Raw genomic sequence first — 22,266 nt, forward strand, 5'->3', positions numbered from 1 at the left:
CAGGAGACCAAAAGGTTTTTTTTTGTCTGGAGAGAGAAGCTTGTGCAGGCCCCTCTGCCGCCTCCCTCCATCCCTTCTTTTCCTCCTCCTTCCTCCCACTCCTCCAAATAAATAAGAATTTTTGATTACAGTAATCAGGCCCATTAATAATGCAGACGTTGTGATGATGCAGAGGAGATGAAAGATGGTTCTTCTCAACCTTTCTGTGTTAGGAGCAAGGGGAGATGGCTGCTAGCGAGGGCGTGCACGTGGCACATGAACGCGCCTCAACATCGGAGACCGAAAACAGTTAACAAGTCTCAGAGTTACAGTACCCAATTATATAGATAATATTAGTGTTAGTTCACTATATCTGATGCTGCGGTATCTTGATTTAAGAGTGCCCAGACTACATTTTGAGGCATTACTTCAAGTATGGGTAAGATGTCGCTAATTGACAATGGAGAACAGCACAGCATCTGCTCAATATTGTATGTTGTCTCACAATTTTAGACAAGAACAAATGAGTTACAAGCTTGGTCACAAAACTCATTGTACACCATACGAGGTCCTGAAACTGAGGTCCATGTCTCAGGCATAAGTTGGGCTTTTTAGCAAAATAATTTGAATAAATTACTCATTCAAATAATGCAGTCATCATCCATACTGCTCATCCTCGTAAAGGTTGCGGTTGTTCATGGAGCCTATCCCAGTTGACTTTGGGCGAAAGGTAAGCTACACTCTGGACTGGTCACCAGTCTGCCAAGAGAAAGACAACCATTCACAGTTATACTGCCACTGAGTGGGATTTGAGCCTAGACTTTCCTAAACTGAAGTCAGGTGAGTGAACTACTACATCATCAGGTGGCTAAATACATTTTAAAGTGAATATATACAGTCCACATTAGGACTAGATGCATACACATACACAATAACATTAGAGTTTGAACATTAGGGTTGCAGCAATAACTTGATAAAATGAATAATAAAAAGGGTTTCCAATTGTTTTTATAAGTGATTGGTTGTGACTCATGATAATCAGTTGCACACTTCAGGCAATGCACTCTAAAAATATAAAATGCCACATAATAAAAGCAGTGTCTCACAAATACAGTTCTAGCGACGGAACAAAACCATTTTTTTAACATGACTAAAGAAAGAAAGTCATCTGAAGTGAGCATTTTGCTCTAACAAATGCCAGACAATGTGTTATATGCCAACTCGATCTGGTTCCAGGTTAAAACTGCAAATGAAGAATGTGTTCTCAATGGATAAGGAAAGGTTTATTAAAAAATTGGCTTTGATGAAGAGGATGCAATTTTCACTGTGGATTAAGTCACTACAGACTGGGTGCATGAACAGTAATTTGTAAGCAATAGATTGCGATCATTCTTTCAAACAAAAGGCAAAGAATATTGCTTTAAGCTGTTAAAGATGATAAATGGAGCAACACTTCTATAGCACCTTTCCACATTCAAAGCTCTAAAAAGCACTTTACCACTACATCCAGTTTACCTACTGATGTGCAGTATTAGAAACAAGATTGGGTTCAGTGTTAAGCTTAGATATATAGAATCAAACCTCTGAATTGGGAAACTCTAGGACTCACACATTACTCTACCAAGCTTATCCACACAAATAGCAACAATATATTCACTAGTCTCCTCACTGGCTACGATTGACGGCGATAGATTGACCAGAGTTCGTCCAAAAATGAACCGTTTTACACAGACCACGCAGTAACTATGACAAATCATCACTTATAACATTCAAACTGAGGCAAAACAGTCATCCCAATCCAAATGGATTGAATGTCTATTGCTGTCAAGGCAGTGAATGAGTTTACGTAGGTAAACAAATTGGATAGATGCATGGATGGATGGATAAATGATTCAAAAGACCAGATTTGGAGATATAAGTGACAAAGGTCCACAAATAAGACCACTTTTCTAAATCCGTCAAAGACCACAGGCCGCTTGGAGTGTTGTGAATTGGATTTGCAGCCTTTTGATTATTCTCTTTGGCATTTTTCAGAATACCTCCCTCCCCTACATGGCGGGCACACACATAATTATAACATATTACATCCCTCACCTTCCTCTCTCCCTTTCTCGCTCTCTCAAACACACATACACATATATAGAGGCAGGAGTACACTTCTCCTTCCCTGAGGCTGACTTGGCAACGGGCCAGCTGAGAGGAGAGAATGCATAAAGAGCTATTGTGGTTGTTGTCGTTAATCAGGCCTGTATGCTTTCTGACAGCAGCATGCGAGAAAGGAAGACTGCCTCTCCTACAGTATGGGCTTGCTGCACACCTCTCCATTAAGGCTGCATGAGCCAGACAGGCCGACTCCAGCTGCAAAAACGCTACTGTGTAATGGCACACAATATCGAAAGGGGAGGCGGCATCGGGATGGAGATGTGTAACACCGAGGTGGTAGAAACGACATACTTGGGCAAGGAATGAGGGGTTAAAGATAGATACTGTATATGTGTCACTGGTTCATGCCATGTCTGCTGAAAACATTCATGTATGCAACAGGGGAGGCTGTGTTTTAACATTAGTACTGACTGTAGAAAACCAAACAGGTTTTATTTTGTAACATAATTTTATGAATTAATTAGTTAGCTTTTTTTCAGAGACAATTTAAAAAAAGATAGATTAATTTGAGTTTGTTTGTTTTTTGACAAAATGGAAATACAACTGTTATTCAATCAATTTTTGCATTAGAAAGTTTGTTTCCAAGTGAAGTTATTGTGTTGGCTAAGAGAGGCCTCAAACAGGGCCAAATCACATATTTTATATTTTATTTAGGTCTTATAATTTAAAAATCATGCAGGAATAAAGACGAGTTTCAACATTTTAGGTGTGAAATCAAGCAGTTACATTTTTGCTTGCAACTAATAAATATTTTGTAACTAGGCACTCCATTCTTTGATTTTATTTATAATACATGGTTTGGAATTAGGCCACCCTATTGGTTATCGTGTTGGCCTCACATTTTTTGGGGTCATGGGTTCAATCCCAGGTCTACACGTTCTCCTCAAGCTTGCGTGGGTTTTCTCTAGGTACTCCGATTTCCTCTCACATTGAAAAACATGCACACCCAATGTGAAAGAAGACGACTTTACACTATTTCAGTTCCCTACGTACCAGCATTATCATAAAAAAAGATTTCAATTGTGTTATCATTATGCTCAAAATATAACTGCATCCTGTGATTGTCAACAGTTGCAAAAATGTAAGCCTGAGTTAGTGTATGCATGTTCAGTATGTCAAACGCTGTATCTCGTACAGGTGTAATCCCTGAACATCTGCCTGGCCAAATTTCAAAAGCTTGAGAAAAAAAGTCAAAAAGAGGAACTGCTGCAGCGCAGTCATTAAGCAACGAAAGGGGGCGTGCGGTAGGGACCGGAACCGCGCCACCGCTATACTGCCATACACCTGCTCCTTCCATTTCCCTACTAACCAAGCATCAGTATTTTTGTCACTGCTGCTGTTCACAGGAGCTGCATTCCGGTTAAGTAAGGCGGACATCTGGATGCAATCAAGACCATGGTGGGAACACCGCATGCTTATTTTAAGTCAGCAATGATAACACTCCATCTTTGTCTTTTGAAGCAATTGAAACTGAACACTTTTATTGATAAAACGGATGCAGCAAAACTACGACAGAGTACCTCTCATGTTAATCTAAAATCTATACTTTTAAAAAGGGAAGTTAATCAACAGCATTCTTAAGGAAAATAATTAAGATTTTCTTGTTACTTCACTTTTTTATAGTTGATTAACTTTATATCACAAAGCAAAATGCAGCAAATGTTCAGTTTTGTGAGTATTTTTTATCTACACTGATTTCTGACAGAAAATCATCACACGTAACACACATCCACCAAAAGATAGGCTATCAGACACCAAAAAAATGATTTAATTTTAACCACTTACTGGCTACATTATCAGGGTGTGTCTAGCACATTAGTAGACTCAATCTAACATATTTCTCTTTATGTATAGGTTTGGAAATTTTAAGAATAATACATCTATTGGAATCCTTCCATATGGCAGAGTGCTATGAACTACGCTAGACCTCCACTGACCTCTCTGTTATGTAACCTCCAGTCGAGGGGTTAATGTACTGTGCGCACACTGTGCACTGTGGCGTTTGCATACGGATGATGGAAGCGCAGCGTTACATTTAACATTCACAATCTGGTCATGTGAACGATGACGCTTGTCAGTGGAGTTTGTGATTCATAACCAGACTGGCGGTGGTGACTCTCCAGAGTCTACAGCCTTTTGCGATGAGTCAATGGAGTGAGATGTTTATGCAACATCTGATTAATATTTTTTTTGTTCCTTCTCAGAGTCAGCTGGACACATTAACAGCCCTCTGTTCATTTTCATATCCATGAAAAATTATGCTGCTAGCACGACAGGTGACACTCAAACCACTAATGGCATTTCCCATGGGTAAAAAAGGGTCAATGTCAGATTTTGTGTATACCGTATTCTCACGACTATAAGGCACACTTAAAAGACTTAAATATTTTCCAAAACAGACAGGGCGCTTTATAATCCAGTGTGCTTTATATATGGAAAACAATTAAAATGTGTCATTCATTGAGGGTGCGCCTTATTCGTGAAAATACAATAAGTGAAAATTCAACATCTCTTTGGCTGTGACTTTGGATTGGCTGTGACTCACTGTCAATGGCACCCAACAAGTTAATGTAGATTTACAAAGCCCCAGCAAAAATACAACTAAAATCCACATTCCGTTAGAATTGGTCAGCGCCTGTGCTGCTAATCTGCTTTCATTTAACAAACCATCTCAACACGCTCGCACAGAATTTCTCTAGTCAGCGCCATCATGATGGCCAGCTTCGCATCAGGCGCGCAGATTGCTGTTCGCGTCGTGCGGCACGTCACGCCAACGCCCGCTGAGGCTGCAGATGACGAGGTGACTGGCTCTGTTGTAGCATGCAGTGAAGGCCGCCGCCCTTCTCTCCCTTGAGTTAATCACCTTCAATCTGTCTCCCATCCTCATTACCTCATCTTTTTCACTCCAGCTAGTCAAATGTACCCATTACACGCTTGATTGGACATAGACGTGTTTTTTTCTTCTATGTGGTGTAAAGCAGTTGATGACACTGAAATGTGAGAGAGAGACCATCAGATTTCTCTGTTTGTTACTCTCACTGCTTGTTCATTGTATAGTTGCATTTGGGGGGGAAAAGGCACAAGGCTTGTTAAAATGCGTAATTATACACTCCACAGTGTGGCCTATCATTTGGCACAATAGGCATGGAGTGTGCATCCCAATATAAAACCCCATCGTGTTGTTATCAAAGTTTAGTGTCACTACAACACCTGTGGTTAGCCACCATCGCCAATGAGTAAAATGAGGACAATCTAAAGAGTATTGTTACCATGGAATAGGATTTGCTTTTGTTTATAGACAGGGCTTTGTAAAATATACTAATGACATAATTAAGTGTAATCAGCTACTGTATCATGAAAATTCCATGCTAGTGTACTACTCCTTTTTGTGATAGTACCATGGTCACCAGGAGGCCGTACAGTCTAAGATATTCAGAAATATGCAGTAATATGAGTATTTAACTGATTAATAATATAGAAATGTCCGTATTGCGATGGTCTGATGCAGATTTTTATATTTACTTGCGATTTGATGCAATTTTCAAGGGTTTTTGCTGATGGTAATCTGATACCAATCCAATGCCGATCAGATACCTATATATTTTTTTATCAGTACAACAAATGCTATGGCTAAATCAAATGTAATGCTAAATACATCCATATAAATTTCGGGAGTAACATTTAAAGGCTTTTTGATAATCAGCCGAGAAAAGTGACTGGTAACGCACCCCAAATACGCCACAAAGTAATCCTCAAGGGGATCTTTCTGAGACATCAAAAATCAGGGCATTTCTGACTGCGGGAAAGAAAATTGAGAAATTTGGATCAATATATGTGACATATATGGTCCGAACAAAAAAAAAGCACAAACGCAGATATAATCCTATGATGATTGCTGGACCAAATTCTCTTGAGGTAAAGCTCTTGTAACTTTTTCCCCACTGTTTTGCCCCAATTCCGATGGATACCCTGTCATAGCGACGGTGTTGTAATTCATAGACCTCATTTTGATTTCTAGAAACGAGTAGAATCTGTGAAGGCAAATAGCCAAGCAGCTGAAGGCATATAAAAGCAATTGCATACCAAGGCAGCAGCATTGCAACTTTTTTTTTTTTTTTTAAATAACGGGCTTTGGCCTCGGCTATATGGTTTGCCTCTGATGGGAGTGAGCTGTGAAGACTATAATCAGTGTCAGCTCACACAGCCAGACCTGACACCACACACTGCGACGCAATATCTCCCCCTCACAAACACACACATTCGGTCTGCCTGCCTGCGTCAGTCTCTCTCTGTACACACACACACACATACTCACACAACTCTGTACACATGCACACACACACACAAACACACACACAAAAACACACACACACAACGGGAAACATTACAACGAGTGACCAAACACTCAAACGTCAAGGCGGCGAGAGCGCACAAAGAGATTGTCAGTCCACATTGGCTTGAGTGTGTATTGCAGCTGGCCCAATATGAGAATGGTAGGATTTGTGTCTTTGACAGTGGATGTGATTTCAAGTGAAGTGTGTGTGTATGTGTGCATGCCATGCCTTTTATCTGGGTATAGCCTCAGAGCAATTCACAGCCTGTCAGTCACTCTCCAGGACTTGGAGCCAGAGTGAGACGCAAGAGATGGACGGAAGAACGGGGATGGGGCGGACGGGATGCATGGCTCAGCGGGAGGAGGGAGGGGTTTTAGATGAGGGGGGAAAAGTAGGAGAAGTGGCTGATGCTGGGGGTTGGCGAGGAAACGTACTGTAGATGGAGAACATAGAGGCCGTTTGCTCCCTTGGGTGTGTGGGGGCCCGAGTTGCCTGCGGGCGCAGTTGGCATGCAGCTGGGCACACACATTGGCGTTCGCCCCCCGCAGCGGCCTATGTGCGAGCATTGCTTCTCCTCGGAGCAGAGGTCGAGGAGAGGAAATATGAGAGTGTTTGTGCGCCTCATCAAAAATGCGGTCATATCTGTCGGCGCTCACGGGAACCATTTGCAGTCACACTTGCATAATGATAATAATAGTGCCACTTGGAATGTGCATACTTGTCTAAGTTCTCATGTTAATCTTCTTTTTAACACACCTCCACCCAGCCAATCTTTAGCGGGTAACCCACAAGGAAGGCCGCCCGACCAACAGGCACACCACAAACCACTATACGTGGGACCAAAAGTGAGGATTCCGTCACCCCCTCAAGCTTCCTTATACCAACCCATCATTAGTTTGCATGCCACCGCGTTGGGTGCGCTTGATTTTATTTCTTCTTCCTTGGGTTTTCTAATTTTACATGTCTGGGATCATTTTGTACCCAACGCCGTTTTTTCCCCCCCCGCAATTTTTTTTAACCGCAGGGTGCTTTAGAGTTGTGAAGTATTCCCGAGGGCGAGAGTGAAAAACAGAAGATGGGCGAACCCTGTGGTACTTTGGCAAATACAAATAAACTCCAGGAACTCAGTAGTAAATTTTTGTGTGAATATTTCTTGATCAAGTTGTAATTTAGGTCTTTAGGTCTAAAAATACTGGAATAAAGTAATGAGAATAAGGTCAGAAATATCGGGGAGAACAAGGAAACTCCACACAGGTGGGCTGACCTGGACTTGAACCCGGGACAGCAGAGCTGTGAGGCCCACACACTAACTACGCGCAGACTAAGATATTTAATATCACAAGGATGAAGTCTAAACTTAAAATTGAAAGGATGAAATTGCAGTAGACTGAGATAAATGGATAGCGAAATCAAGTGAATAAAATGTAGTTTCCTTTGAATCAGAGAGTCTGAATATTATGAGAATGACTCAGAAATCAGAAACAAGAATATGTAGGAGAGCATCACTTTCATATTATTCAATATAATACGTTAGATATTGAAAAAAATAAACCCATTAGGGTATGAAAACAAACTTGCAATGATAAAGTTATAATACAACAATCTGAAATTCAAAATGAATATGTTGCCGAGACAAAAATGCATATATATATATATTCTTTAAATATTTTCCCTTCATCTAATGTGTTATTGTAACATTCCATAAGTTTACGTTGTTTTTTTAGAGCCTCTCAGCCACAAAAACAACGACTTCGTTAACCTTTCTGAAAAGCTACAGTGTGCAAATCCATGAATGATGCGCTCCTCCCATTGAATAAAGGACAGTTACTCAAGAGGCAATGATCTTGATCACATAAAGGCAGCAGGTGCTAATTCATTGCTTCTCTGCACTGCACTGCCTTAACTTGACCCGCAACCTTCAGATGTTCACTTTCTGCTGTGTGAGCCATTTGAGCATCTGTGCCCACATATGTGCCTTTAAGCGCCACACCGCATTCCCGCCATCCGACCCATTGCATTCCTGCCATTGCCGGAGCAATTAAGAGCCTTTTACCTCCAAATTCCCAGCGCCGTGCGAACTAAGAGCAGGGAAAGCCCATTAAAATGGGGAGTGTGTGCCAGCTTCTTAATCGAAACACATGTAAGCCGTTAGGGCTACACTTTGAACTCTCTGCTCTTGTTAACTAAGAGGGAGAAAGCGCGGCGGGAGAGAGAGAAAGAGAGAGAGAGAGCACAATTTGGGACGTTTGCCTCACTTATGCAAATGTAAAAAGTCATCGTGAAGACATAAATGACAGGGAGGGGGAAAAAAAGACCAAGAATGGAATGTGAGGTGGAAATGAGGCAGTAATGGCAGGATATGGAGTGCATCCACATTCCTCAAACTCCTTGCATCCCATCCCTCAGCATAACTCACATGTTTTGGCCAGGGTTTCTTTGAATTGGGTCCCTATGGCGGACACAGTGATGCTCCTTCACGATGCTGTTTGGACGTGGCAGGGACTGCAAGAAGGCCACTTCTGAGAAGTCTCAGTAGGGGCTTCCCAACAGCATGTTATGCAGTGAATCTGCCTCCCAAGTCAACTGAGTTCTGGATTTTTTCCCTTCTATGACACGGATGGCTATGTTGCTGATTATGAATGATATCTGACTCAAGAGATCTGAGTAGGAAAGTTGGAATGACTATACTAGAACCTGTCGAACTCTGTTAATTCCAGGGACGTTGGTCAGTGGAAATTCCCTGTAGTGGTGCCTCGAAGATGGTTTTGTGGTTGGCATGAAAAACAGCTGCACAGTTTTGAAGTTTGAGTTTGAATTTTGTCTTTGGAAATTAAGAGGAATTTCTTCTTGTGTGGTGTACGCCATGTTGTTTCCTATACATAAACAGTTTCAGTAGTGAATTCTGATTTATAATGTATTTCACCTTTTTAACACTTTACATTAAATTGTGTCCCGGATGATTGGATTGAACATAAAAATCCGACTCTTCATTCTTTGTTATTTACCAGTGTTTCTAATCGTGTAAATGAAAAATTTATCTTGCTTTCTTGAATTGATTGTTTTGGGGGCTTAAAGTTCCATGCAATAACTATCACATCCAATTTTCCTAAAACGCTTCCAAAGGTCACATTTGAAATAAAGCAGTACATGAATCTTCTTCAATTGAAAGGTTTTACCCGAGACGTGTCCAACATACTGTCAAAGACCCCAAAAAGTCACTTTTTTTTATAGGTTGTTTCCAAAGTCTTCCACATCCTCCTTGCTGCTTCTGTGCAGCTTTTTCTTACTTTTGTTGTTTCAGTGCCACTGATGTTATTTTTTTTCTCTCCCCAGTCTTTCTTATTGTCAAATCCCTCATGTGCTTACTTTGAACATGTGGACGCGCTCAATTTCATAAGCTTGCCCCGCCGGCACTCCTTTCCATTTGGACTCTCTCATGTGTCCCTCACAGTCTTCTGTCCCTCTCCTTTGTGCGCTCACCTTCCCAATTCTTTATCACCCTTGCTTTATGCTTTCTTTGTCAGCTTTCCCCTGTTGTCTCTGTTAAAAAAAAAAAGGCAGCACTACCTCACCGACACTTCTTCCCTTCAACACAAGCCCCGTAGCATCCTGTATTAGCAAGAGAGGGACAGTCATGGTGCCCAAACCACATTAAAACTAACTGCATGGTGGTATTACGACTCATTCACACATTCTCCATTTCTTTATTGCAACATCAGTATTTTTATAAAGTGAGCTGTATCGTTTAACGAATCAGTTAAAACATTGATTACGTTATGGCTCTTGGCTAATTTCCACATGACCAATTGATCCTGATTTCATGAAACTTATCATGATTTGAACTATTTTCGTATTGCTTCGTCATATTTGCTAATGGAATATTGGGCATAAAACATTGCTGTCAAAAAAAATAAAAACTGTCCAAACACACCACTAAAATTAATTAATCCAAGTAGCATTCAGCATTGTTGACAGAGGTATTTTTACCTGATTGTCAAGCTGTTTAAACATGACAAAAATGTACCCGTGCCTACTATTTATTTATTTATTTTTTCATGTCAGGTACATTCATTGTCAACGAGGTTAGGTTAAGCCTAAACCCTTAGGGATTTTTTTGTTTTTTGATCATATAAAAAAGGACAAGGCAGTGGTACATATCATCGGATATAGGAATAATGTATAAAAAAAAATCATATTGTGATATCTCCCCCGCTACAGCATTGGAAGAAAAAAAATCAATAATCAATCTCGATCATCTTGAAAGTCAACCAGTACCACATAATGGATCGCCAAACTTAAGAGTCAATCCTGTACAAGCCAATTACGTTGGAATGAATCAGTTCCTGATTTATTGTGACACCGCTGTGTATAAGTTACCTAAATGCATTGAGAGTAATGATACGGCTAAGCATGTTGTTTCCCCAGTTACTGTTATTACTGTAACCATGACAACCAACCCTAACCCTAAAGCCTTTCTTGTGTTTTCTCTCTAAGCCAACCAGGAAATGCAGCTTCCATGCTTGGTGTCGGACACATTCATTTAAAAAACAACATTACACAACAAAAGAGCTGCACTGCATCATCCTGACAGTTTTCTTGGCAATATCGGTTATCTTTTATAACCACACAAGAGGCAAAAACACTTCTTAGTTGGATATGCCACTGCAAACCAGAATAACGGATAAATGTGGGTTTTGTTCTTGTTTTAATACAAAGGGCAGTACAATTAGTTAGAATATTTTGTCAGCCCCTGCAATTTATTCAGACAAATTTTCCAAATATGAGACAACGAGTGCAATAGTCTCGACGGTGAGGCAGACAAGTCAAACACTACTCCACTATGCTTCATTACACTTGCTCCATTGAATGACATATCAAATATTCTATTTACCACTTCACATATGAACAAGGAGATAAACAAATGAAACACCATATTTTTCTGTTTCCTCACTTTTTCTCCTCAAATTCAAATCAGATTTAATTTATCCCTCTGTGCCGCCCAAAATAATGGCGGCATAGTTTAAAATAAATGAGGCCTCCGTCTCGGCTGGCTGGAGTTGCATACTAAATGTCTGGCATGATTGACAGCAGCTCGCAGACTGATGGCGCTGTGCGGCAAAGCAAGTTGAACAGACTTCCGCGGCGACTACAAGTCACGAGCAGGCGTGATGTCACCTCATCGAGATCAAACCGGCATATAAATGGAACGAGATATTTGCAGGTAGATCTACGCGGCGTTTGATGCAACTAAGCAGCTTATTAGCGAGCTAGCCCTGAATGAGTGTCAGTGTTGTGCGTGATCCCCGCTGAATGCTAGTTTGATGGCTCTTTTCTGCAACTTGCTTGGTTTGTTTGCGTTCGTGTGTTAGATCAACTGGCGATGATCTGAGTGGATCTCTTTGCCATGTATTTTGTTACTCTAGACAAGGGTGTCTGACTCGGGTTGGTTCGCGGGCAGCTTTAACGTCAACTTGATTTTACGTGGGTCGGACCATTTTAGATATATCATTTAGATTTTTTTTTTAATAAATGGATTAAAAGAACTGGATTAAAAGCCCTGAATATTCAGTTTTTTCATAGATCTGAAAAAACTATGTTTATTTTAGCTTTTTTAAAATATATTTTTAGATTTTATAAAATTATTTTTAAACTAAAAACAGAAAGAAATGATAAAAAATTACAATTATTGATTTAAAAAGAGGGAAAATGAGGAAATGCAATATACATCTATACTCTTCATTTTAATTTGATCCTCAAACAGAAAGCCGGCACTCATGATTTACTTTTCCGGGCCACACAAAATGATGCAACGGGCCACATTTGGTCCCCGCGCCACCACTTTGACACCTGTGCTGTGAGGCTATGAGACCGAAAATACTAAGAGACACAAGCAATAATGAAAGAAAAAACTAAAAACTGGGTTAGACTGCAAGAATTTGTGCTTCAACTCATATGCTCACAATTTCTGCGCGGGCACAGTATGCCGTTTGGTAGCAAACCAAGCTGTGTCTACAACAAGCAACCCTTGTCAACAACACAGTTGGTAAAAATGGCCTACTCTGTTCATCACATGGTAGCCCCATAATTTGGAAAATCTTTTCCGCTTGCTTCAACCGTAAAAACGTTTGGCTCTCCGCATGCCATCATCCAATTGTTGTACAAAAATTAAGTACCTGCCAGCCGAGACTTGAAAAAAAGGAAGTGGAAATCTGATTAGAAAATGGCTTAATAAGGCAACCACAATTTAACACTAGAAAGAGTAAATCAGAAGTCCAACGTGTAATAATACTAAATTAATAACGATGAACGCTACCCTTTACAATTCTTCCAACAATATTTCACCCTTATGATTTTCACCCCAGGTTCTAAAAAAACATCATTTAACAAGTGAAAACATCTAAAATACCTTGTGCTGTATATCATGATACCAAGCGAGTATACCAGAACAAGAAATGCGTAAAAAACATCAATTAACAAATGAAAAAGTCCAAAATACCTCGTACAATATATCGTGATACCAACCGAGTATACCAGAACAAGAAAAGTGTTTATTTTAAAAACAGAGGTAGCTGATAGCGATGGCTTATTGCTGTTGAGCTGCCTATATTGCAAACAAAGACAAAGATATGTTTTCCACATTTGTTGTAGTTGCTGTAGTTCCCTTAACCATTATTATTATATAGCACTATTCTCCTGTATCACAGTCCTGCTTAAACAGTTTTCTTTTTTCCTTCACACTGCTGCGTTTTGTACTGCGGTACTGTATCTTTGTTCAACAAGTCCTTGCCAGGCCTGACGTGTGCCCCATGCGCCTCTGCATTCTATACCTTTTGTTGGTGTTGCAACTACTAGAAGGCCAACATGAAATCAGCTATGGCAATTATAAAGGTAAGTCGAAGATGACAAAAACACTGTTTACAGTTTACCGAATATAGTAACAACACACTACATATACCACAAAAAAACATATGGCAAATGATTGTAGTATAATGTCCATAATTATTCCACACTCTCAAATTACAAAATAAAAAAGGGACATTCAACACAAATGTGTGGGAAAAAAATCCTGATACATATATTCTCTTCCCCTCTTTTTTTCAATATTTCATATTTCAATAGTTAAAGTTTGCCCGTGAATAAGTGTCAAAAGAGTAAATCAGCAATTTTCCATCACAAAAACAGGGACTCCTGTTGCAGGCAAAATATTTGAACCACAAACATTTGAGTTTCAACTTATACTGTATTCTACTGTCCACATTGTATTATTTTCTAATGAACATGGGGTATGCCTGTTGTTCTCCATTTTGCTATTGTTACTTTAACGAATGGTTGTATTTGGTTACTGATAAAATACTAAAATGTGACTTATACTAATGTAGTTTTTTTTCTGTTCATTGTGTATTCTTAGGCTGGTGCAATTTATACTATATATATATTTAAAGTAAAAAAAATACAGTAACTATTTTGATTGAGATTTAATCTGGTTCTTGAGGGGCAAAAGAGAAAATTAGAATTTTAGGGTGTACTTCCAATCAATTTGGTACTTAAATATATTTTTAAACATTGTTTTGGGGATTTCCTTTTTATATTCATGGGCAATTTCTCAGAAATCCACCACGAGTCTCAGGAAAAGTACATTTACTCAGAAACTGCATACTCTAGCAATTTGTATGTGTATTGTTCTTTAAAATGTGGAGGGTGAGACCTTAAAAGGCCAATTCGAAAAACTACGTACTTGTGGTATTTTAGTGGAATTCCTGTACTGCTGATCATGCTGCTATGCAGTTTTGTTAGCTTGGCTCGTTGTCCTCGTGCCAGGTGGAGGATCGGCTAGAGAGGAACGAGAGAAAAACAAGAAGGGTGTGAATTAAAATGCAAAGAGTCTGAGATGAGAAGAGACAAAAGATCACGCAGATGTTAACTGCCCAATGACAGCAGAAGGGTAATTGCATACTGACAGGATTCTTCTGGATCCGCCTGTACTGTTTGTGTGTGCGTGTGTTTGCATGCGTGCGTGTTAATGTGCACTGCGGCCACAGGCAGACACATGGGAGCCTGAGGAGTGGTGAATATTACAGAGGAGTGGACCACAGAGGGCCCAGGCCCATCGCCAACAGACAGGCCCTGCTCATAAATCCTCTCCACACTGACGCCTTTCTCCTCCATCTCTGTCTTTACTCTCCTTCGACAGTTGTGTACGTGCACGCTAGTGTGTGAGTGTCTGTTTCGTGTCACTTTCCGTGCCTTTGTCTCCTTGGCAAGGAAAGAAGCATTATGGGATAACAGTGATCTATCTATGATATGAACAAATTGGAACTTCCAAATCAATGGAGTCTCTGAGCTAATTGGGTAGCTTGTCACTGACTTGGCATTGCACATTCCATCCATGCAAAATATCTGACTTTGACAGGTACACATAGAAGGAATATGAATTTTAAGCATATCGAAAATCATCAAACAAAAGGAAAATAACTGCTTAACTGAGAGTGGAAACAAAAGTACAGATGCTTCCATTCATAATGAAGGGATTTTTCTGCATAAAAATAATGTGGATCACATGCTTGAGTAAAGTCACACAGTCCCTAGATATCATTCAATCTGAAAAGCCCTTCACACACACCACCATTGAGACAGCAAATTTAGAGTGCTATATTTTGGGACAATGGCCTTGATCACACCAAAAGAGTTCCACATTGTTGTAGAAACACCAAAATGCATTGAAGTGGATCTAGGGTTCTTGTGGTGGCTTGGCATCTAGCTTGACATGCAGTAAACCGTCATAGTCTTTGTTTGATAATTACTTTGATGAGCCCACACATGGAAAACGTTACCAAAAAAAAAGAAAAAAATGGATCTTAAGGTGACAGCACTATTTTTAGCAAAATCTTAAACCAGGGGGTGAATGCATGCTGTGAGAGTATCCTTCATCCGTGCTTCTGCTGTCATAGTGAAACGTTGCTCCATGCTTAAGTTATTCCACTGGACACATGATGAAATCGGGACAGACAAGAGACACGCGGAAGCAGAGGACTATAACATGCAACGACGGTTCAGAGTCGCAAATCTTCAACGGTCATGCAATATCGTTCACATTTCCTTTGGTTGTTGCATAAAATACTTAAAATGGGACATTTGAAAGATGGCGTTTTATAAGGATGTCAACGTAAACAAGGCAAAATTAATTCCCAACCAATCATAGCAGCTCCTCTCATTCCCTTTAAATGTGTAACACATCTACAACCATCAGCAATCCATGCATGACCAGAATGTGGCAACAGAAAACAAGCTAATAAAATGTTCATAACCACAGCTGAATTAAATATGTCCATATACTATTTTAAATCTATCCTCCCTCTGTGTGTGGCAATCTATACTCCATAACTACAAATGGGTGCGTCAAATTACATGAAAACTGTCCTAATTTATTTAATGACATTATTGCATTTAATTATTCAAAGGTTTGATGCTCATTGTTGTCATCTAGATGGTTCGAATGAATGCCAAACATGTTCATGTCCATGGAATTTAAAATCTATCTGTCTGCACATATCAAATTCTCTAAAATCGCATTAGATCACCTGCAGCACAAAAATATGTGGATCAAACGTGCAGTAAGAATTACATCATCACAAAAGTCAGAATGCTCTGGTTTTCAAGCTAGAAAAGTTGTGCCCTCTCTGTTAATTTAACTCCTTTGTTTTTTCGTTTCGCAACCATAATTCTTCTAAATTATCCGAGTGACTAAGTCTAAAGAAAACATAGTCTGACACTTTATGTGGTCTTCCATGCCGCTAAAACACAAGTTAGAAAGACACCCTGTACATATTTCTATTGTTGCAGATGTTCACGGTCATTTCAAGTAAGTACGCGTTGGCTTGGGCAAGGCAAAAAAGACCAAAGGGTGGCTTCAAGTTCAAGTCCTGCAACGCCAGACTTGGGAATGTAAAAACTTAATTTGCCCTCAGCAAGGATAATAAAGGGTTCTTCTTCTCCATCTAAATTTACAATCCATTGAAAATCAATGTGGAGGCCAAGTCACAACAGTTGATATCATTTGTGGAAAAGTCCCAGAACCTCTTCCATTAGATGAAAAAACAAAGCTGAAATTGAGTCTAAATCAATCCACATTTTTCTGAAGCTCTTGATTGCATGACAGAAGAGCAGCATCAAAAAAAAAAGGCCGCGCAAAGTCTTTTGAGAGTGACCTTTCATTTGTCACATGAATCATATAAAACTGGTCGCTCTTTATTGGCCTCAATTTCATAACATCTGGACTATTACCGTAAACTTGAATCAGGTTTAACCCGAAAAAAAATGGCCTGTTGGTACAAATATGGAGCAGCATGTGTGCGCTTTCCTCGTCACAAAGAAAGTCACAAAAGACACATGTTCCAGAGATGAAAAGGAGGGAAAAAGTTGCTGGAATTACAAGTCATCACTATCATGTCCAGATATAAAGCAGTACAGCGCCACCTAGAGAAGTCTGCAATAGCACCAACTAGCTAAGGTCACCGGCTGCAATTTAACAGTAAGAGATTCTTTAGAATTGCTTGAGAAAATGCCCTAGTGGTGCAACTTGAGTGCACATATGAGACGGCTGTAGTACTTATCTAGTCACCTCAACTTCCTGCCAGTTTTTCTCTCTCTCTCTGTCTGTCTCCACCTCTAAACGAAGCAAAGATCTTTTGAGCCTTCGAAATGTGTTGTGAGCATCAGAAATGAGATTGATTTTTATCAGTGAGCCTGTAATTACATTGCTGCACTTGTCACTGAAGATACAACAGCCAGCATCCTCTCGTCTGACTGTCTTGTAGCATGTTGACGTTCATGTTACCTGCTTCTTGCCAAAGCAAAAAATAAATTAAAAAAAATCAGGCCCACATTTATTCCAATACTTTTTGGGCGATTATTACAAACATATACTGGAAATTTCTCAGCCTACTCCGACGCCTTCAAAGTATAGTTGATCTTCAGATAAGATGACTGATGAAGCAAAGTCACATCTGTTCATATAGAAATTACTACAGGAACTAAAAGAACAAAAATAAATGAGATCCACATTTCATGTTGGTACTATCATATGACATTTTGCATAAGCAGGTAAAAATATGCACTGTTCCTACTTCTATGCATTTTTATTGTTTTGATCCATCTATTCTATAGGAATAATGCTCATTAGGATTGTGGGTATACTGGAGTCTTACTCAGATACCTAGAGGGGAAGAGGAAGGACAACTGTAGAACCATATATACAGTAGAATACCATAGGCAACTATTATCATTCTCATACAACAGCCTGAATCTGACTCAGAAGCTGTTCAATGCATAGATTTTAAAAGATCCCTCACCAAAATGACCAACTATTCCGATGGTATAATTGTAAAAGAAATCATTACACTGAAAACTAAAGACAACACAAGAAAAAAAGATTACAGAGAGTGCAGGTGTGCTAAAAAAACACTGTACCCCGTATTTATTCAGATATTTAAACTTAAACCAAACGACTTGATTACCAAATTTTAAATGTCGACCTAATCTGTTCATCTTAATCTTTTGAACAATTCTGCTAACTCCAGAAGTAAAAATCAGCCATGACAAAAACTGTCCTTCCCGCTGTTGTGTGACCTCCATGCCTTATAAAATTTAAACCTGAGTACAAGCCGCAGTCCTAACCAAACTATCAAACTGAAAACATAAAGACAGAAAATATCGAATTGTACAGAACAAAGGAAGGTCTGCGCATGTTGTACTGCATCAACGTATGCATAAAAAAAATAGTCCCAATAATCGACACTCAGTTACTCCAGCCCAAGAAATACCGGTGCGGTACATCCTTGGGCCTGGATTCTAAAAAATACCAAGCACGGTTGGGCCCCATGGCTCTGCTTGTTCAGTCTGAGTGTCTGCCAGTTGGTCCACTCTCATGTCTGACATGGCGCGGGGCTACGCCGTGGCCAACTCCACTGCCGGCGGGCGCCACGCGGGACATGTGACACGGCTTATCCCTACACGGTGAGAATCCGACGCCACGAGCATGACAGAGGAGTAGAGGTCAACTCCACTTTCCCGTGCCTGTGGGCGTCGGCATCTCCCAATTAAAGCACTGTGTTTTATCCCCATCAATGGGGTCGCGAGAGGCGACGTGTGGACACATGTAGCAGTGTTAGGAAGCCAGACACACGGTCGAGGAACGAACAAGCAAATGAAAGACGAGGAAAAAAGAGGGGGAGATTAGAGAGAAGGAAAAGACTATTAATATTCACAGACTCCCAGTGATTCCTAAATATTTTATCACTTCCAGCTGTTTGATGTTAAGGAGACTCACCAGAGAACTCACCACACACACACGCATGTACATGCAAGTAGACCTTCACTGATAAAACTAGATAAATCCATCACTAAACTAGAAGCAAGTAAATACAAACTTACATATCGAAGTCTCGGTTGATCAAAACTCCATGTCTGAAGACAGCAACAATCATCTGAAAGTCAAAATAAAACATATTTAAGTTGGAGACCTTCAAAGCCAAACAAGCAGAGTACTACCCCCAATAAAAAAACTACAATAGGTAAACATTTTTTTAAATACATCACCAAAAGCATGGATTGGCTCAAACATTGATCGATGAACACCCGTCTTTCCAAAGTTTGGTCATGTTTATTCATTTATTTGCATCCTTCTTTATTTATTTAGTCATTCATTTGCGTATTCATTATTTGTCCGACTGACTTTCTTTTTTTTCTCTCTCTTTTTATGCGTGCGTTCGATTCAGCGGGGAGTGCCACAGAGCATTCATCTTTTGATGAGAGACGCCATTAATTCGGAGCGGGCTCATCCCTCGCGCTCACCGCCTCTGTTGGTCCTGTCTAGCTCGATCCGTCCGTCAGGCCGACTCCTTGGCTGTCTAGCCGCATCAGCCTGAATTCCTACCCCCGTCTAACACACCGTGTCAGCCGGGTTTTCCCATCTCTCTCAGTCTTATTCAGTGTCTCCTTTGCAGCTTCTTTGTATCCTCGGTGCTGCTTTCACTAAACACGCCAGCCCACAAAATGTTGGTGATGATGTTTGATTCACCAATTGTTTTACTATTTATCAGCAGGGGAAAAAAAGAGAAAGTATCAAGATGACAAAATGAAATCCAACCTTCTTTTGAGTTGCATCAAAATTTGTGGTGTCAAGAGTCTTCGCTTATTAACATTCACACACATACTCTACTTATGAATGTGTCTACATACAAAATATTCAGGTTACGAACATTTCAATTTTTTTTGTCTCATGATCAAAAAAAATAAATTCAAGTCATGAATCGTCTCAAAAATTCAAACATCCCCTGAAACATAAATACACAAATTGTCATGATAGAGTTGTTCTTCCTACTGTCATTCATTAGCTTAGATATCATAATTTGTATTGTTAAAGGCATTAAGCAAAGTGAATTGAAGTCCAGCATAGTGCCAAAAAGAAGCCTCTTTTTTTTGAAGAAATGCTCGAGATTTTGTGAAGTGAGTTACGCTAAAAGTTCACTGCCACTGTACGTCGCTTGAAATCTTCCAAAAATACAAAAGCGTCTGAACAACTGCTCCTACTGTGAAAAACACAATTACCTTGTAACAGTTTGCACTTCAAGAAACCAGTGTATAATTCAAATTTCTCAACATTGAAGCTATCACACACTCCAAATTTCTTCTGGGTCCTCCATAGATGATGAATCCAGTACAATTAGTCACCAATTAAGAAGACAATTGTTAGAATAGTCTGATTTCCTAGGAACCTCTATATTTAATAATATCATAATGCAGAGCGTGGCTAATTGGATAGTTCCGTATTTTGCAGCTAAGTTTGAACTCGGCCAACTTTTCTATCCGTTTTCTTTTTATTTTCCTTCCCCCCTTTTTAATGAAGCAGTATTTTTAGTGTTGTTGCCTCGGCCCCGCGGAAATTAATATGCAGTCTGAACATGGCGGCGTTCGTATGGATGGCGTCTAACTTGCATCGCGCTCTTATTATTTCTCTGGATGTCTCTCGCCGTCTATCGCTGTGCCTCTGATCCATCTACCCCCTGTGTTCCCTAGCTTGTTAATCAGCAGATTGTTAATGAAGGCCTTAGTTCAAAGACACTGAGAGAGAGGGAGTGAGTGAGTGTGTACGTGAGGTGGCACAGAGCGCTAAGATAGGGAGGAGTTTTGGACCAACTGTCTGTTTGTCAAAACATGTCTGTCCGTCTGTCTGTGGGCCTGTCTTCTCCTCTGATGTGAGTCCCACAATGATCTCCCCGCAAGGACCATAACACAGCATTTGCTCTTCGGGTTTTCCTTTCATGTTACATTAAATGTGAACGGGCAGACAGAGAGACAGCCATAATGGATGAGAGGGAGATTAATTACATGTTTCTATAACAGAGATTAATTAGTATTGTTTAAACATTGACAGTGCAAGTTAGTTGTCAAACAGTTTTGGTGGTGGCACACGCTGACTGCTTTGACTTTAATGGGAGCCCTCACATCTTTTCGTCGTGAACGTCAAACCCGGCGGAATAGAAAATTGTTGTTTTGCTTCCTATCTTTTCATGTTTAGTCGTACCCATTTTAAAGCTTTGCAAGATTGAAATAATCTTCCTGACATTTATCGCCGCCGCTCCTTTTTTCTACTCGTAGACAAACCACATCTCCTGTGAGACAGCATCACACAGAAACCTCTAAGAGTGGAAATGGTCAATTTAGAAGCACTCATGAGTCAAAGTCTTTCCCTCCCACTCAGCTTTAGTGGATTCCTCAACACAAAAAGGGGAAAGGAGGAAGAAAAAAAAAAGTCACGTCGGCCACGAAGATGTCACACATCTGCCCTCAAAAATGCCAACAGCCAACATTTTGCGTGGGTGACAGGAAACGCAAAAGGAGAAGAGGGTGGAGGGCTCCTGCAGAAAAACCACATCCTGGCACCACAAGCGGACTTCACCCTTTTTTTAACAGCACCATATTTCCCCCAAAATGTATCAGCCAGAGCGTACTGAAGCCAAATGGCAGAGGAAAAGTCTCTGATGAATCCAAGCAGCAGATTTTCTTTTGAAGGAGGCGCTGTCTGTTACAATCATTGGTACTCAAGTGACGGGAGGGTCGGTAAATGTTCAAAAGAGCGGCAAGAACTAAAAATAAACACAATAAACATAGAAATAACATTTGGGCTCTGACACACATAGCGTACATGTGTGCTGATTGACTACACGCCACTTTTGGATGTCTTCATATTTCTCAGTGAGTCAGACCAAAGCACGTGGGAAACGGAACTGACTTTGTTTGAATTGAGATTTGGTCAAACTGTCTCGTAAAGAGACTGCGGTCGACATGCATGTGTTTTCCTGAGAGAGATTCCGTACTGAGTTGAATGTAATGCATGGCTGATGAGAACAAATGGTGTGTGTGGCCGATTCACTCTCATTATGTCGCTTGTGTAAAAGTTATTTCTTGACTGAAATCTGATTTTCTGATATTCGGTACATACTTTGTTTTTAATAAGTGTGCTTTCATTTTGTAAAGTTGCAGCCTGTCCACTCTTTCCTCACAATCCCTTCCCGAACCTGACAATATTCAAATATATCAGACTTAATTTAGACAATATAATCCATTTAACCATGAATGTATCAGATTGCATTACATTTAAAAGCTATTGTCAACTATACATTAAACCATAAGGGTACTAACCCAAAATGTAGCTGTTAGGAAAATTCCAGTTCATACATACATGTGCTTAGTGTGAGAATTTGGATCAATTTTCTTATTTATTCTATAGAAA

General features: G+C 40.0%; 1 long non-coding RNA gene across 9 annotated transcripts in view; it reads right to left on the minus strand.

The window, feature by feature from the left end:
• LOC144199140 (uncharacterized) overlaps positions 1 to 22,266 on the minus strand; it is a 73,174-nt gene that overhangs the window by 44,952 nt on the left and 5,956 nt on the right. For all 9 annotated transcript variants that reach the window (XR_013326853.1, XR_013326852.1, XR_013326847.1 and 6 more), the window contains exons 3-4: positions 18,906 to 18,958; positions 14,212 to 14,306 (exon numbers count right to left, since the gene is read on the minus strand). This is a non-coding gene — a long non-coding RNA (uncharacterized LOC144199140). The remainder of the gene's footprint in view (positions 1 to 14,211; positions 14,307 to 18,905; positions 18,959 to 22,266) is intronic.

The sequence above is a fragment of the Stigmatopora nigra genome, chromosome 7 (genome assembly GCF_051989575.1).
Source record: "Stigmatopora nigra isolate UIUO_SnigA chromosome 7, RoL_Snig_1.1, whole genome shotgun sequence".
Lineage (NCBI taxonomy): Eukaryota > Metazoa > Chordata > Actinopteri > Syngnathiformes > Syngnathidae > Stigmatopora > Stigmatopora nigra.